This window comes from Agelaius tricolor, unplaced genomic scaffold, assembly GCF_023055355.1.
Source record: "Agelaius tricolor isolate 1412-34295 unplaced genomic scaffold, bAgeTri1.0.p SCAF_7, whole genome shotgun sequence".
In the NCBI taxonomy this organism is placed as follows: domain Eukaryota; kingdom Metazoa; phylum Chordata; class Aves; order Passeriformes; family Icteridae; genus Agelaius; species Agelaius tricolor.
In genome coordinates this window covers 10,400,174-10,416,333 of record NW_027269267.1, presented here as the reverse complement: position 1 = coordinate 10,416,333, position 16,160 = coordinate 10,400,174, and the positions used below count along the sequence as shown (strand labels likewise).

The window sequence follows — 16,160 nt, the reverse complement described above, 5'->3', positions numbered from 1 at the left end:
TGAAAAATTTGCAAAATAATTCCAGGAAATTAATAGCTTAAAACTTGGAATTATTATTCAAACTGCAGCAGCTACAAGAGATGAAAAGTACTGTTAATATTAATTAAGCAGAAATAATTGTTTTAAAGAGCCTAGCCACAAAAATTCAGTACTTAAAACATAATCTCTGGATCTTTTAAAACTATTCCAGATTTGCAGAAGATTTAAACTCTTCCAGGTGAGTGCTTATGTTTTGAATATGAATTAGCTGTTTGACTGCAGTAGTCATGTGTGAGTGTACCACACCTTCTCTTCTTTCCCACAACAGAAGATTGAAATCCTGACACACCACATCACTAAGAACTTTCTAGCAGATTATTTTGCATAAGTCTAAATGAGTCATTCAGGGGACTTTTTTTTAAAGACAATTTCTAAGGAGGGGAAAAAAATCTACTGTAGCTGATTTTTTCCCCAAAGTATCCTGAGGGAGTTTATATTAAGAGTTTAAAGAATGAAACTGACTTTGGTGTTCCATTCCCAGTTGCTAATTTATTATGTGGAGGAAGTCACATGAGCCTTGAAAGAAATCTTGATGAAAAGAGATCTGTCTCAGCTGCATGGGGTTTAATTGACTTAGTCTTGCAGGAAGAATGCATTAGTATTATCTATGCCTCTGTTTAACTATCAGCCAAATGGCAATCATCATGATGAATTAATTTTCTACTCTGCCATGCAAATCACTCCATTTGTGGACTCACTTCTGTGTTTAGCAGGACACCTGGTTGAAATTCATAGACCCACAGTTCTAGACAAGGTCATTGGAATAATTCAGCAGACAGGAAAAAGACTGCCTAAGGACCACCACTTTTACCATTCTGGTTACATTCAAACAAATATTTTGTTGGGATTTTTTCCCTAGAGGGGGAGGGCAAATTTAGCAATTTTTACTGTGGGCCATTATATCTAATTAGTACTCAGTATTTCTTTTATTTATCTCTAGTGAACCAAATTCTCCCTTGACTGCTTTCAGAATCTGGACCTGCAGGAATTTACCTCAACAGAAGCAGCTCAGGTTACATCCAGCCTGCACAGCTCTGACCCAGCCAGCATGCAGATGATGAAAAGATAGAAAATTTCAGTGCAGCATCACCAGGCCTCAATCTGTAGCTCTTTCCTGCACTACTGATAATTTCATAGCTATGAAAAAAGAGCCTAGAAAACAGCCACCATCCCACAGGACAGGACATCTTCCAGCACTACTGTCATTATTGCTGTTGCCAGCCAGAAGCACCACAAAGAGAAAGGAAAAAGCACTAACAAACTTAGCAAGTCCAATATGGATTGGGAAGCAGACTAGAGAGTTTTTTCACACAGTAGAAGTTTCCTTCACCCATCTGTTGGGTGCAGGAACCCATGGGGAAAGAGTCCCCAACAAGCAGCAAGTCCTCTGCAGTTTCACAACACAACAACAGCACAGTGACATTTCCAGCAAATTAGGGACCAGTGACACTTCTGCAGAGTCTCCAGATAATTAAATGATAATTGTTTAAATCCACAACAACCAGAAATCCTTCTGAGAAGGCAGCCAGCATTCAGCTGAATAATATTTTGCAAGTGCACATTGCCAATCCTTAGTTATTTCCCTCTAGTGTTCAGCAAAACATTACACTTGAGATAAAAGGGGAAAGATCACACAAAGCCTAATTGAATTAGCTTAATTATTGTGTGTGGGAAAAAAACAACACAGCAACAAAAGTGCTGTAGAGAAGATTTTGTTTTCCCAGCTGCTAGGTTTTTTCAGGAACATATGTGATTATTGTGATGCTGGATAACCTAAAGATGGGATGCTCCTGCAGTTGAAAGGCACACTTGGGACTAAAGAAATAGGCTTAGGTCATAGGTGTGGAAGATTATACTTCACATTTTAAAGGCCATCTGCAAGGCTTAAACCAGTTCCTGAAGATGGTTCATGGCAGATGTGGGCCATCAAGAACAGAAATACTATTGCATATAAATTCATTACACAACCTTTATTATGCTGGTCTACTTCTACTGACAAAGTGGAAATGTCATATAAATCTATTTGTAAACAGTCTGATAAATTCCAAACACCAAACCAGCAAGTTCTCATTTTCTCTAATGTCAAGGAAAACAGCAGACTCCATCATCAAGCAAAAGTTAACATCATGAAATCATAGTTAAATAATAGTTTTGCTTCAATGATTACTTGTTAATACATTACTAGACAATCTGTGCAGGAAGCTTATTTGAGACCACTGTGACCTAGTAAACACTTCCAGATGAACTTTCTTAACAGGTCCTCCTCCCCTATGTGATTATCTCAAACTTAGGTAGAACACAGTGTTTGGACAGAGGCTGATATATATTGCACTTTTAAAATTTTTTTCTCCTTATACAACAAGGTGAAAATGAAAATTTCTAAGCAGGGCAAACACCCTAAATAATTTGATTAGTGCACTTCCTCTTTGTTAAGGACTTCATACACTGGCTGAACAAAAGGTAAAAGCAGCTTTTGAAAGCTACAAATGACAAAGTTGCTAGAGTTAATTTCTTTAAAATCCAACCATTCTTCTAAACAATAAATTAGTTATACACTGTATTATCTCTCTAATAAACAGGTTGATATTTCAAAATTAGGATCCAATCTATGGCTTCAATTGCCAAGCCAAAGTGCTCTCTAAAAGCAGTCCAGCAACCACTTCCAAGACTCTCTGTAGATAACACTATTTATGGTATCTGATTGCATCCTGCAGCATAATTCAATCACATTGTGTTCTTGATACCAATCACACAGTATAAGGACAGCAAAAAACTAACCTTGATATTCAGTTTAGTATTTGCCAGGTAACAAAAAGCAGCACATCCATTGCTCATAGAGCTCCAGATATATGAGGTGGGAATTTATTCAAAGTAATTGCAGAAATTCAACAATGGATGGGGCACCACAGAGAGACACTGGTACCAGGGTAGGAGAAATTTTAGCTTCTTCAACTTCTTCAAGGAAGACACTTGTACTTTGAAATTACCTGCCAAAGTAGTGGTTCCCCCCCCCACTGCTGATAACCACAAACAAGTCACATTTCAAGTCAGTGAATTAACTTAAAAAGACTGAAAGAAAAAGTGTTGAATTAAATTCTGCCAATTAGAGATTCATATTGCAAGAGATCACTTTAATCAAAATAAATCCATTACCTTTAATGTCTAATGGGTATACAGTTAATGACAAGATGTGAGCACTTATCCACACAACAGAATCAGCTACAGTGCACAACCAACACACTTGCACTCAACCAGCTAAAACAGTAATTGCTTATAGATGCTGCAGGTCTAAGGCTAGTTTAAAGACACATACAGTATTTCTTTAGATCTACATTTAAAATATCAGAACTCCTCAGCATACCAAAATACTGTTGTCAAGGCAACAGTATACAGAAGGCAGGCAATTAAAAACAGATACTCATAGAGCAAGCCATTAAATTTAGTATCTTAAATAAATTGCTGGTTGGATAACCTTTTGCCATGGAAATGAAAAGGAAATGCTTTCTTTTGATCAGAGACTACTACTTAACAGGATTTAAGTTTTGAGACATTTTGGTAACACCTTTCATAGTGATTTTCACCCCCCCAGTTCTGTTCAGACTGAAATGACTAAGTAACAAAAGCTGCAAGTCATCAGCACTTCTGAACATTCCAGATCCCATGCTTTTTAAATTCTTAAATAGATGTGGTAAAATCCACCTAACTACTCAAAGGTCAATTTTTTGTCCTACAGTTAGGCATCTGCTACACCACAATGAGCAGATTATGTAGTGGTTAGTTAGGTCCTCATTGTGATAAAAAGAAATGCAGCTTGTCAAGTATAATAGAAACAATGGAAATACCTCAAAATAAAAGAAAACAAAAAAACAAGATTAAAATTTAATTTCAGCAAGAGACACATACATAATATAATTTTATCTGGAAAATACCCAAAAGATTGATTTGAGTACAATAGACTAAAGCACACAATGAAGCCCTGAACTCAAGAAAAAATTTAGTTCAGTGATTAAATTTTACCCATCTAAACCACATATTTAAAAATCACCTTCTACATAGACATCTTTGCATGCTATGATTGTAAACAGTACAAAAAATTTCTAGTTTGTTCTGCTTATTATATCCAGTTAATCTATGTCCTAAAGTGGGATGAAGTACAGGAGGATATTACTACCACATCACTAACATCTTTTGTCCAACAATTGCTTTGCAAGCTTCAAGTGTCCCACAAAAAACCACAGATGAACTGGCAAGGCCATGAATTAGTCTGAGCAGTTTATTTTTCCTTTAAGTTTCCTTCAGGCATTTTTTTTTCCCTTTAAGCACTATGAAAGTATATCCATCCAAACCCAAATTTTGTAGGTAAAATATTTATCTATGAATAAGATATTTATTTTGACACATGCATCAGCTCTATGACCATGACCCTGTACTTCCCCCTTTATGCAGTTGCTTCACTCAGCCCCTAAACCCTTTTTGAACCAGAGCCACAACTCCTCCCACGTGCTGCACTTCGGGCATAGAGACACCACGTACGAGCCTGCAAGCTCCAGTCGGGATTCATCAGATGATCCAGCAGCCCTGAAGATTATTCGAGGCATTCCTTTCATTTCTAGAGGGCACCCAAGGCTTTGTGCGGGGGCAGCAGCGCCACACCATCGCTCCGCCGGGGCAGGGATGCGCTCAGCAGCAGAGCCATCCTTACCTGCTCGCCCAGCAGCGCTCCGGGAACGCCGCGTCCCCCCGGGCAGGCGCCGCTGTCCCCGGGCACGGGGAGCGCTCCGCGCCGGCCCCGGGCATGCGAGCATCCCCCGGCATGCGAGCACTGCAGCGCCCCGCAGAGCGCTCCTCTCTCCGCAGTCACGGTGGTACTGACTTTGCTATGCAGATCCAGCTGGCATTTGGTTTTCTCAGGCGCGTCCCCTGCTAACATCCCCCTGCCATCGCTGCGGGGAGGGCAGCCTCAGCCAAACGGACAGAGCACGGCCCTGTGCACCGAGTGTGAAAAACGCCAATCACTTGTTTTTAAAATATTGAAAGTTTAATAGCAAGAAAATGGTTCTAAAAATAGTAATTAGAGTAATAATAATTTGGACAATTTGGATTGGGACAATGTGAGACAATAGAGACAAAGAGTTACGGACGTCCAGGCACCTTTTTCTGAGCAACATAAGCCCCAAAAAGGACCCACGTTAACAGAGGATTAACCCTTAAAAACAATAACCTGTTGCATATTCATACACCTCATACATGATGCATAAATTCCATTCAAACACAGGATTCTGTCTGGTCATCGTCAACTTCTTCCTCTTAATCCTAATGGCATCTTCATGCTGAGCAAGGAAGGAAGAAGTTAATTTCTTCAGATAAGAGAGAAATAAATTCTTTTTCTCTGAAAGATTTAGGTGTCCTGTGGCCGCTATCTTGATGCGAATCCTTTCCTTAAAAAAAGGATCTTATATAGCATAGTTGCTATTTTAACATTTTGTTATAACCTAAAACTGTATTTAAGACACTACTTAAGAAAATTAATGCAGCATAACTTTCTAACATAACACATGTAATATTCATTTTAATATTTGCAAAAAGCCAATCATAAAATATGCATTTTTCACACTGAGCAACCCAGGGAGCTCTCTCAGGTGTCTGGATGCTTGAGAACCACCCACTCAAATCATCCAGGCTGGGATATGCACTCACAGCTCTGGTCAGCTACAGTTTGCACATCAATGAAGCTCGGGGAGGGCAGAGGGAGCAAAGCAGGGAAAACAAGGAGAATCACCATTATAAGTCTATTTAACTGCTTTTAGCACCACTGCACGTTGTAGCTTTACCTTTTAATGGCAATTAAGTTCAAAAGAAAAGCAAGCATATATCCTGGAAACTCTGTTAACGCTGCTCAGTGCCAACTTCTAACAATTGCTTTGTTATGCTGTATATAAAGAACAAAAGAGGTGTCTTCTAGGCAGAACTTCAAATCATGCAACTTAACAGAAGGCAATGTGGGTGAGATAAAGTCCTCACTCAAACCCTAAGCCACACCAAATCATTTTTCAAAGCAGTCATCAAGTTAAAACAGCAGCTTACTCCAGATCTGCATAATTTTGTACTGTAAGTTAAGAACAAATGAGGTCTTAAGCACTTTTCTGAAGGCTGCATACCAACTGAAGAAATTAGAGGGCTTTGTGTTGCTAATCATGACTACAGTTACTAAGTTCTGAAACAGTAATAAAAATCTAAATCTTCATTAAATTTATGAGAGAGTATTTATGGCATGCAGATTTCTTTTTACTGCATAAAACCACTCACACTCAGCTTTGGGTTGCATTTACTTTTTTTTTTTTTTTAAGTGTTCTTTCAACATAGCAAGCATGTAAATGCATTTGAGGCTGGATGGTGCTATTTAACTGTACAGCCAGGAAAGGCATTTTGAGAAATGGAAACCACATGTTCTTCAGAGAAATTAAATCACAAAGATAAGTTTTATTAAGCTCTGCAACATCCATTTCCCAAGGCATGGTCTCCATGCATTCAACAAACATGACATCGAGTACAATACATTAGAGACCCACACTTCCCAGACTGGCATGCTTATTAGTGGTTTGGAAAGTGACAGCAGCTTGTAAAATCCACATTTGCAGCTGTTTTTCACTGCCTCTTTGCTAATACTAGCTCAACAGCTCTCTGGAGCAATCTTAGCTCAAGACCTGGATGGATTCTGGTCTAACACTGGTATTTTAAGAATTGCCAGTGCCTCTGCACAAGGCAAAAGGAGCATGCTCAGTCTTGCACCAGAAGGAAACAGGGCAGAAAATGCATCAGGTCTAGGGAAAACCCAATTTGGATGGCAAGCATTAAATTGAAGACCCAGGCAGACTCAAATGAATACCACTGTGACCAGAAGGGACCATAAGATAAATGACTGGACTGATGTTTTACAACAGGTTCTTACATGCTGAATCCAGTAACCTGCATTTGAATAAAGCTTACCTCACAACAAAAGTACTAAATGCTGGACCAAACACCTCTAGATATGGAGGACCTATCCCAGAGGTTACCCATCTTCTCTGTGCAAGATATCACATGTTTGAAATAAATTTACTAGCTTTGATTTTTGGTTCCTTATTGCTCTCTCCACTAGTAGGCATTCAGCATCCAGGATTTTCTGGCCATGAATATACTCATAGTAATAAAGTTACTTCTGCAACATCTCATAAAAGGCTTAAAACACATTATTGGCTAAGCTCTGTAGACATTCACCTTGGATTTCAGGTTTTGTGCTTATTTTCAAACACATTTCTCACAGTAGAATCAGCCATGCCATATACAAGAGTCAACATATACAAGAGTCAAAAATAAACTTTCCTACACCCATTTCCCTATGTCATCACAAGACAAGGACATGCTGAACAGAGCCCCTGCTTTAGTGGCCACTAAATTCTTCCCTCCCTCTGGCAGCACAACTCACATTCCTCACTCCTAAGCTCTGCATATTCTGCATATGTGTGAATCTTTTTCAAAGCTCAGGCAACCCATTCTGTATCAGTAAGAAATTATGAATTAGCATCAGAGCTTGAAATTATCCCCACGGAGACACAACAAGGAAAAGCCAATTTTGTTACAATTGCCTGATGGTAACTTCTGCAATACAACTGCTTTGTGTGTTTTAAACAATTAACTAGGTGTTTTACTGCTAATGCTATTTTTGTATGTGTGTTGCAACATACTGCAAGAAATCACTTGATCAGTAAAATTTGTACATAAAGAATATTTGACAGAGCCTGCTTTCCTGTAAAATGTGCTAACAAACTTGAAAATTTTGTCCTTACATAAAGTTAACCCTCATTGCTTTTTGCAATCATTTAACTTAGAACTGACAGCAGGATGCCCAAATTAATGCTATCTGCATCAGCCATTCATCTTAACTAAATATTGGAGCTACGAGCTTGTGAACATGACCTTGAATCTGCAAGTATATTTTGATATGACAAATACAGCAACATATTCTACACCATCTTTTCTCTGGTTTCATGGGAAGACGTGATCTGCACCTGCCAAAGGCCAAACTTTCTATCCAGGAGCTGTCAGAAAGCACCAGACCCCTGAAGCATAAAATTAATATAAACACAATAAAAAACAAGTGGGTTACAATCTCTTTTAAAGCTCATCCAGTACCTGGTGCCCTAATTTTCCATTAGATTGCTACAATATCTCCATGTTCAGTCACCAAGACCCTTACTGTTTCCTACAAACCTAGAAGGTGCCATCTGAAATCAATTCTACAGACTTAAGGTGTGTTAATGATTATGCTTGAGAACCCCTCCTAAAAATTCCGACCCAAATTTGTTCAAGAATGCATGTCCAAACAATTTCAGAATCCCAACTCCAGAAATGCCTTACCTAGGTCATAGGTTACAGAAAAACCCAACCCAAAATGAGCCCATCATGAGGCTTGTAAACAAGATCCCACCAATATCTCCTCATGTTTGCTTGTGCCAACAGCTGTGTTAATTTGTTGTTCATTGCTACTTCCCAAATCCACAGTCAGATTTTAAGCAATGCATTTCAAAGTTAGATAATAACAACAAAAGATAAGCAGAGTAAGAGATCACTGTGAGGTATACCACAAAACAAGAAGTATACCTGTGATGAATATTACCATGGAAATTGAATTTCCTTATCTCTCCAGGCTCATAAACATCTGGGGCAATTCTATGATTCTTAAACTGATTGTGTTTCTTATTCATCATAGATAATACACCAGGGAATTGTGCCCAATTAAGAAGCACAAGTGTTTGCTCCATGCCTACTGCTAATATCTAAATCCTAATACTACTTTATAGCAGGAAATTTAAAAAGCATTTTAGAGCCATTTGAGGTCTTACACTTATTATGATGCAACTAACATATTGCCATTGAAGTTGATCTGGAAACAGACTTTCCAAGTGAAGCAAAGTATAAGGGATAATTAGGAAATGCATAGGTAACATTTCCTGTCTAGCTTTTCAGAGAGTGCCTGTTCTCAGTTATGAATTTTTAAAGTGGGGAATCAAACTGAACATTAAAAGTAATTACTAGCTATAGGAAAAAAACGTAGGAAGAAAACAGTTCAGATTTGTAAGCATCTAGCAGCAAAGTTGCTGCCTTCAACTTCACTTTCTGAAAGTTACATGGACCTGAAGCATTTTTTTTTATTTATTCTTCAAGTTCTCCCACCTCCAATCAGCAACTGCCCAAATACTTCATTATACACTAACAGGACAAGCCTTTAAATGAAGGGGGCTTTTCTCTGTGCTGCACTCAGACTGCATTTCATATCCCCTACACGGTAAGTGAGCTAAGTATGGAACAGGGAACATGTGCTGCTATAAGAGGTAACACAACCAGCCAAACCAGGAATGACTGTGGAGACAGCTCACCCATTTCACATTCTCATGGTGCAGAAACCCAGTTAAAAGACATGGCACAGAAGCCAGAAGTAGCTCTTTGGGGAAAAAAAATAATTAAACAAACAGCCACTTAACTCTTCACACCTTCCTACACCCCATGGACAATACCCATCCTTTTAAATGCCTTTTAAACTGAAGAAGTAGTTATTATCAGAAGAAACAGTAGGGTGATAACATTATAAAAAGCCAGGTGATCCTCATGAACTGCATCACGGAGACTTTTGGTGGGAAAGCACCAAACTACTAGAGTAAAAGCAACATTCACAAAACTTATTACAGAAATTTTAAGTTCTACTTACTACCACCCAAACACTTCAAGATTGAAATTTCCATAGCAGCCCTAATTATTGCATACCGCATGACAAATGTTTTGTTGCTGTTTTTTACAGATACAAGAGCAATCATCTTTAAAAGTCATTTAACTATCTAAGGACATCACTATATTAAGGCTTGCTCACTGGGCAAGCACTCATAGCCTCGAGAAGAGTTAATTCAACTTGTAGCTCCACATGCACTTGCACTGCAAATGAGTAAACGCTGAATGGTCTATAAATACCTTTACTACCACGGATTTGGTTTCTTTCCAGGCCCCAAAAAAAAAAAAAAAAAAAAAAAAGGGCCCAGGCACACAGGCACATGAAACTTTATCCTCTGGGGGAGCGTTACAGCTGTTCCCATTTACAGCTTTAACAACCTGCCCGCCAACAGCACAAGCTCAGCCCAAGGCAGGGGACACCGGGGGGACCCGCACGGCGACACTCATTTGTTCAACACGGACACATCGTGCCCGTCACGCCCAGCGAGCCGCTGGGAGAGTCCCTCCAGCGCCGCACAACGAGAGGAAAAGTTCAGCCAGTACAAAAAGTAATTTCGCAAAGCGCTGACAGACCGAACTCCCGAGCGCTGGATCGCGCTCCCCGCCTGGGGCTGCGCAGGGACCCCGGCCCGGCCGGGCGGGGGATGGAGCGCGGCGCGGAGCGGTGCCTACCCGAGCGGCTGCGGATGACATCGCGGAACTCATCGGCGGCCCCTTCGCCGCCGGCAGCGGGGCTGAGGCGTCCCGGCTCGGCCATGCCCGAGGAGCTGCCGAGGGAGGCGGGGGAGCGAGGCTGGCGGGGCCGGGCCGGGCCAGGTGTGGAGCGGCGCCGCCCGCCCTGAAATAGCGCCGGGGCGGCGGCTGCGGCCCCCCGCCCCCAGGGCGATGGAGCGGCGCAATTCGCGATGGAGAGAGCGGAGCCCCCCCGGGGCACCGCCTGCGGCAGCGAGGGGCGGCACGGAGCCACCCTGTCCCTGCCGCCGGCGGGGTTCCAACTTTTCTGGGCGCTGTCCGCTCAGCCGCCCGCCGCTGCGGCCCCGAGCAGCCCTCGGTGCCCCGGCTGTGCCGCCGGAGCTGCCCCGCAGCCCTCGGGCAGTGCCCGTGCCTGCCCCGGCGGTGGGAGCCCTGCCGCAGGGATCAAACGATGAACGCTCTGGAGTTTGTCTTCTGTCCCCTCCTTTGCAGCTCATCCTCAGAGGGACGGAGGTCCTGAATACCTGGTCCAGCGGCACTGCTCCAAAGCCAACCCAGTGGCAGCCTATTGGCACCTGCTGGTCAAATCCCTTATCCGTTTTTAGGGAAGCAGGACACAGAAAAACATTTCCTATTGTGTTTAATACGGGAAAGGGGCATCTTTGTCCCCTCTCACTGCAGTCAAGGGACAAAACACTTCCCACTGTCACTGCTTCCTTGCAACCTTCCATTAAGTGTCAATTTGGATGGCTGCCTCCAGCCCACCATTATTCCTTTTCCTTCAATTTTCTCTCCAAACCAAGTTTCAGGACTTGCCTTTTATGCTATTTCCCTCATCTCTCCAGGCCCCCAAGCAGATTGCATCACCTCATGGGGAAAGTAACCAGGCACAGGAAATGTTCTTGTACGTATTTAAACACCCGCTCTCCTTACAAGAGAAATCCAAGCTCTTAAAAATTTCACCTTAAAATACAGACAAGCAGAGAATCACTTGGTCTTGCTAGTTTATAGGACAACAATGTAGTGTGTTTAATAAAAGTGTAGCCCAGCTGCTTCTCAGCTTTAATACGAATTCATAGATAATTCATAAACATATATAGAGGGACAGGAAATTAAGGATAGGCTGTAGGAAGGATGTATGCCTTCACTTGTATTTGTGTAGATAAAGGACTTGCATCTCTTCATGTATTCCAGAGTATATCAGAAGAAATGTACTTTTTGTAGATAACAGAATTAAACAGAATAGAACTAGGTAAGAAAACCAGGTCAGAAACAATGAACAATTAGAGGAAAACTATTTACAGGCAGCAGGGCATGTGGTGGTAGATTCTGAGGAAAGGGGCTTGTACCCCTGTGAAGCAGCAGGACACACCCTCCACACAGAGAGGCTCTCGTGGCTGAGTTCTGCCCTCCTGTTGTTCATAGTTTTAAGAGATTAAGTAGATGAGGAATTTTTTCATAATCTGATAATTCCAAAAGTATTTTTAAGGTTTGTTTGTGATGATCAGTGTTTACTACTTCAACAAAGTGAGTGGGAAAAGAATTAAGTATTCCCAGCCTTAAATACCAAAAAACATTACTCAAAAAATGCATGAAATTGTCCTTGGATTATTCAGGAGAGAGATATCATATTTCTTTGTCCATATTCCCATTTTCAGTTCCCTCTGCCTGCCCATGGTGTGTGCCAACTCTCACAAACTTCCAGTGATGCAATTTTGGCTCCCACTACAGGGATTCTTGCTAGAAAACCTGTCTGAGATCAAATTGCAGGCTGGGTTACATCAGCTAGTGAGGAGAGCCTGTAGTTTCTCCTCCAATATTACCATTCTGTTTAGTACCTTGTTATCACCCACTGCCAAGTTTTTCCCAAGCTATCAGCTGGATTCTCCCAGCCCCACAGCAATCCAGACATTTGGTAATTTCTGTCTGTCTCCTCATGTCTTGGTTTCTCGGCTTCTGCCTCTCCTTTTTAAGCTGATTTGTTTTTTGAACTCTGGTGCGTTGGGGAAGGTCGCAGCTCTGGCATGCCTTCCCCTCCCCCATGCCATGTACAGCATTACAGGGTTTGAAATGGGATTCGTGCACTTCTCAACAGCTGATCCAGAGCCGCCCATACGTTCTGTTCTGTCTTTAAAACCCATGTGGGGAGATGGTTTAACTGCTTCCCTCTTCTTCTTCCAGCTCGTCTTCTGTCTGTTCCTGAGGCCAAAATGGAGGGAAGATACTTTAACCTCATTTTGGCCAGGTTGTGATCACTGTTTTTCCATAACAGCAATGTAGAAGGAATGCAATCAGGATAGAGACAAAAATTTCATGACTGACACTTTTCACTCCAGACTGCCTGTATCAGTAGCCAAAATCTCATTACTGTGATTTGACAACAGGAAGAACACGATCTTACATGAATATATGCTTATATTCAGCATTTAAGAACACATTCTTAAATGCTGAATCTGTTCTGCTTAGAGACCCAGCAAGGCTGTATGCAGAACTTCAATGCTAGAAGTCTTAACAGATTTGATTGACTTCATGAGCAGGCATATTCCCCTTAGTGTTCAGTGCCTCACGTTTTGGGAAAAAAGTAAAAGTTAAAAAGTAAAACTTCTGCATCCCAGTTCTGCAAATACTACCTACATATTTATCTGCACACACATATGTATGTTTGCAGCACCACTGTTGGTTTAGTTCAGAGAGTCTCCAGCAAGAATTCCCTGCTTTTCCTGCATTACAATTATTATTATTATTCTCCTTAAGGGTCTTGCTTCCCCACCAACAGGACTCTTGTTTGAGACAGATCTGGTCTCCAGGAAGCTAATCTAATCACAAAACTTTCTGAAGTATTTTATCTCCTGGAATCCAAATCAAGGTAAGACACTAGAGCAACATATATTACATTCTTTTGATAAAGTTATTCCATCATGTTAATCAGGGGGGAAAAGGTGTTATATACCTCTTTCCCAGAACAAATATTCTCTTCATGAAGAGGGTTTTCTATCAAGGCCCCAAAAAATCACAGTAAATGTCTTCATCAGGCAACAACTAAATAGTGACAAGATTGGTTTGGAACTGTCTAATCACGTAGAATCCCTGCATCTAAAATTCTCCCTGATTTCAGCAACAGAACATGTGTCTTTTAAGCTCAGATGCAGAGGAGAACTCTTAGATCACACTGGTGCCTGTAGCGCTGCAAAACCTGCATTCAACACACTCTGTAAATTTTGAAATATGTCACTTCTTTAAACCTCAGTGGAAGCTCCCATTCCCAAAATTTAGTAACATATTGTGTGCTTAAAAGAAGAAAAAAAAAAAACACAGAATAAGCAACAAGAATAATTGGCTGGTTTTCAACATTTGACATATAACTTTTAAAGTCTTCTCTGGGATGCATACATATGTATGCATGCACTTATGTGTGTGTGTGTGTATGTTCATGTAGAATGTACATTGTTTGTACATTCTAAAGATGTCTTCATTCTTAAGGATGAAGACAGTATGGTCAGGATCAAGGATGCTAAAACAAGAACTGGCAACTCTTGCTAGTCAGCTCTTGTCCCAGAAAACAAGTTTCACTCAGTTTGTAGTCAGCATGGAAAATCTTATACTGTGTTTTTAATGTATGCTATTGGAATTATTTGGTTAGATTTTTACCAAAAGCTGAGGCTGGTTAATTAAAACACTAGGGAGGCCTTCAGTTCGAAATCACATTTTAGGATGAACAATATATTTTAATGGGTAAGTGGCAATTATTAAAGGGCCATTTCAGCAAATTATTGACTTAATAATAGACTCTCAAACATGATCAGAGTCTGAGGTTAGATGTTCTGTGTGATAGATTATCTGTCCTTAAAGGCATCTGTATGCTTTGATTCCACTTAAATATACTGATCTTTTTTTAGATGCATGTTTAAAGGCAGACTTGTTGCTAGTCATGTTGAGGCAGCTGCTTATTGTCAACTACAAGCTGAAACAAGCATTTGCTTGTTCAAAATTAGACTTTATCCACAATTTTCATTAATGTAAATAATCTAATAAATATTAAAACAGGCCAAAAAGATTATGTAGGAAGATGTCCCAACTTTCAGGTCGGTAATCATATTCCTTGGCAAGAAAGGCCTAAAACTTTAGGAGAAAATTTAACATTGTGGATTAAAATCTTTTTTAAATCATACAAAACCATGCATGCCTTTTCCAGGAGGTCATGTTACATTCTAGCTCGGCCAGGCCATTTGTGATGCATCAGAAATATTTCTACAACTTGTTTAATCTAGGTAAGGGAGCTGTTTGTAAAAGTGTACCAGAACACCATCTTCCCTGAAAAAAAGAAGTTATTTATCCTAACCACAGTGAATGACCTATCCTATATTAAAACCAATTTTCTTGGCTATGTAGGATTTTGGTTCTCATATTATCTTTTAATTATTCTATAAATCAAAATGAGTAAACATTCAGAAAAGTACATAAAAGCTTTTCTTCTGATAATTTATGGTTTAAAATGATGGCTTTGAAGCAAAAAGGAAGTATGGCTGTACTAGAGACTTCATCTGCCCTAACTAATTTATGGCAACTCCCTCAGCTAACAAGAATCACATGGTGTAAATGGAAAATGAGCCTCTGCTGGTATTGAAAATAAAGAGGTAATTTATTTCCATCTTTCAGAAGTGCTATTCAAAACTGCATATAGACTTTTGTCACAGCTGATTAAAAAGCTTGGGTTTCATCTTAGAATTAGTTTTATAATCTGTTCAAGTAAAACTGAAAGTCAGCACTCTAAATACACTGAAAAACCCGAAAGCTTATTTGCTGATAAGTACTTACTAAATTGGTGACCTGCTTACCTCCTGGGAACACAAATACTGGTGAAAGGCACAAAATCTTGTCAGGGGCTTCCTCATGTGTTTGTGATGGATCATGTTGTGCCTTTTTTCTGCCATTTATTTGCTGCTATGATGCTTGTAAAATTGAAGATTTATTAGAAAGCTTTACATATAAAGCAGCACTGTGAAATGTTTACTTGAGATTTCATTTTTGGTGTACTTAATTCCGGAGAAAAATTTATGTTGAATCTTTAATAAAAAGGCCTTTAAGTAACTGAAACTAAATAAAAATAAATGCCAAAAGGAATTATTTATTGCATGATGATGTATCCTGTATTAAAGCCCTTCTATTAAAAAGTTACAAAATAACCTCTCAGTTGCAGCACTCATAACCATATTTACAAAGGCAATCAGCAGTGCCTCATGCATACACTTAAGCACTCTGTGAAGTAATGCCTAATTACATTTTCATAGCTATCATTAGGCATCTTTTGGCTTATACTGTCATGTGCAGTAAATGCTTAAATGTTTTGGTCCCTATCCTCAAAGATATTTCGATGCCTAGTTCTCATTTGTAATTTATAAAAATTAGGGACCATTAGGGACCTTTTCCCAAAGCCAAAGTATTTGAAATTTTGTCTCTTGGAAGAGTATTTGAAATTTTGTCTGTGTTGGAAACTTGTGAACAAAACTAGATTGTCACTATAATCTGGATCAAACACTGCTGTGCCTGCAACTTCAATTAAAAAGTCCATTTAATTTTTTTTTAAAGTGTTCTTCACCAAATCTTTATGCTATTTCTATTAGTATCATAGTCCATTACAAATAATCTATTATATCTACACTTGGACA

At 40.0% G+C, this 16,160-nt stretch overlaps 1 protein-coding gene across 7 annotated transcripts in view; it reads right to left on the bottom strand.

Moving 5' to 3' along the window:
• The window catches only part of DMD (dystrophin), a 1,148,686-nt gene extending 1,143,849 nt beyond the window's left edge, over nucleotides 1-4,837 (bottom strand). For 3 of the 7 annotated variants that reach the window (XM_071430341.1, XM_071430338.1, XM_071430340.1), the window contains exon 1: nucleotides 4,742-4,831. The gene's annotated coding sequence lies outside the window, so the exon portion shown is untranslated. Of the gene's footprint in view, nucleotides 1-4,741 lie in introns of all 7 variants that reach the window. The other 4 variants (XM_071430346.1, XM_071430344.1, XM_071430345.1 and 1 more) reach the window with 4 other exon arrangements.
• Between the last annotated feature and the right edge of the window lie 11,323 nt (nucleotides 4,838-16,160).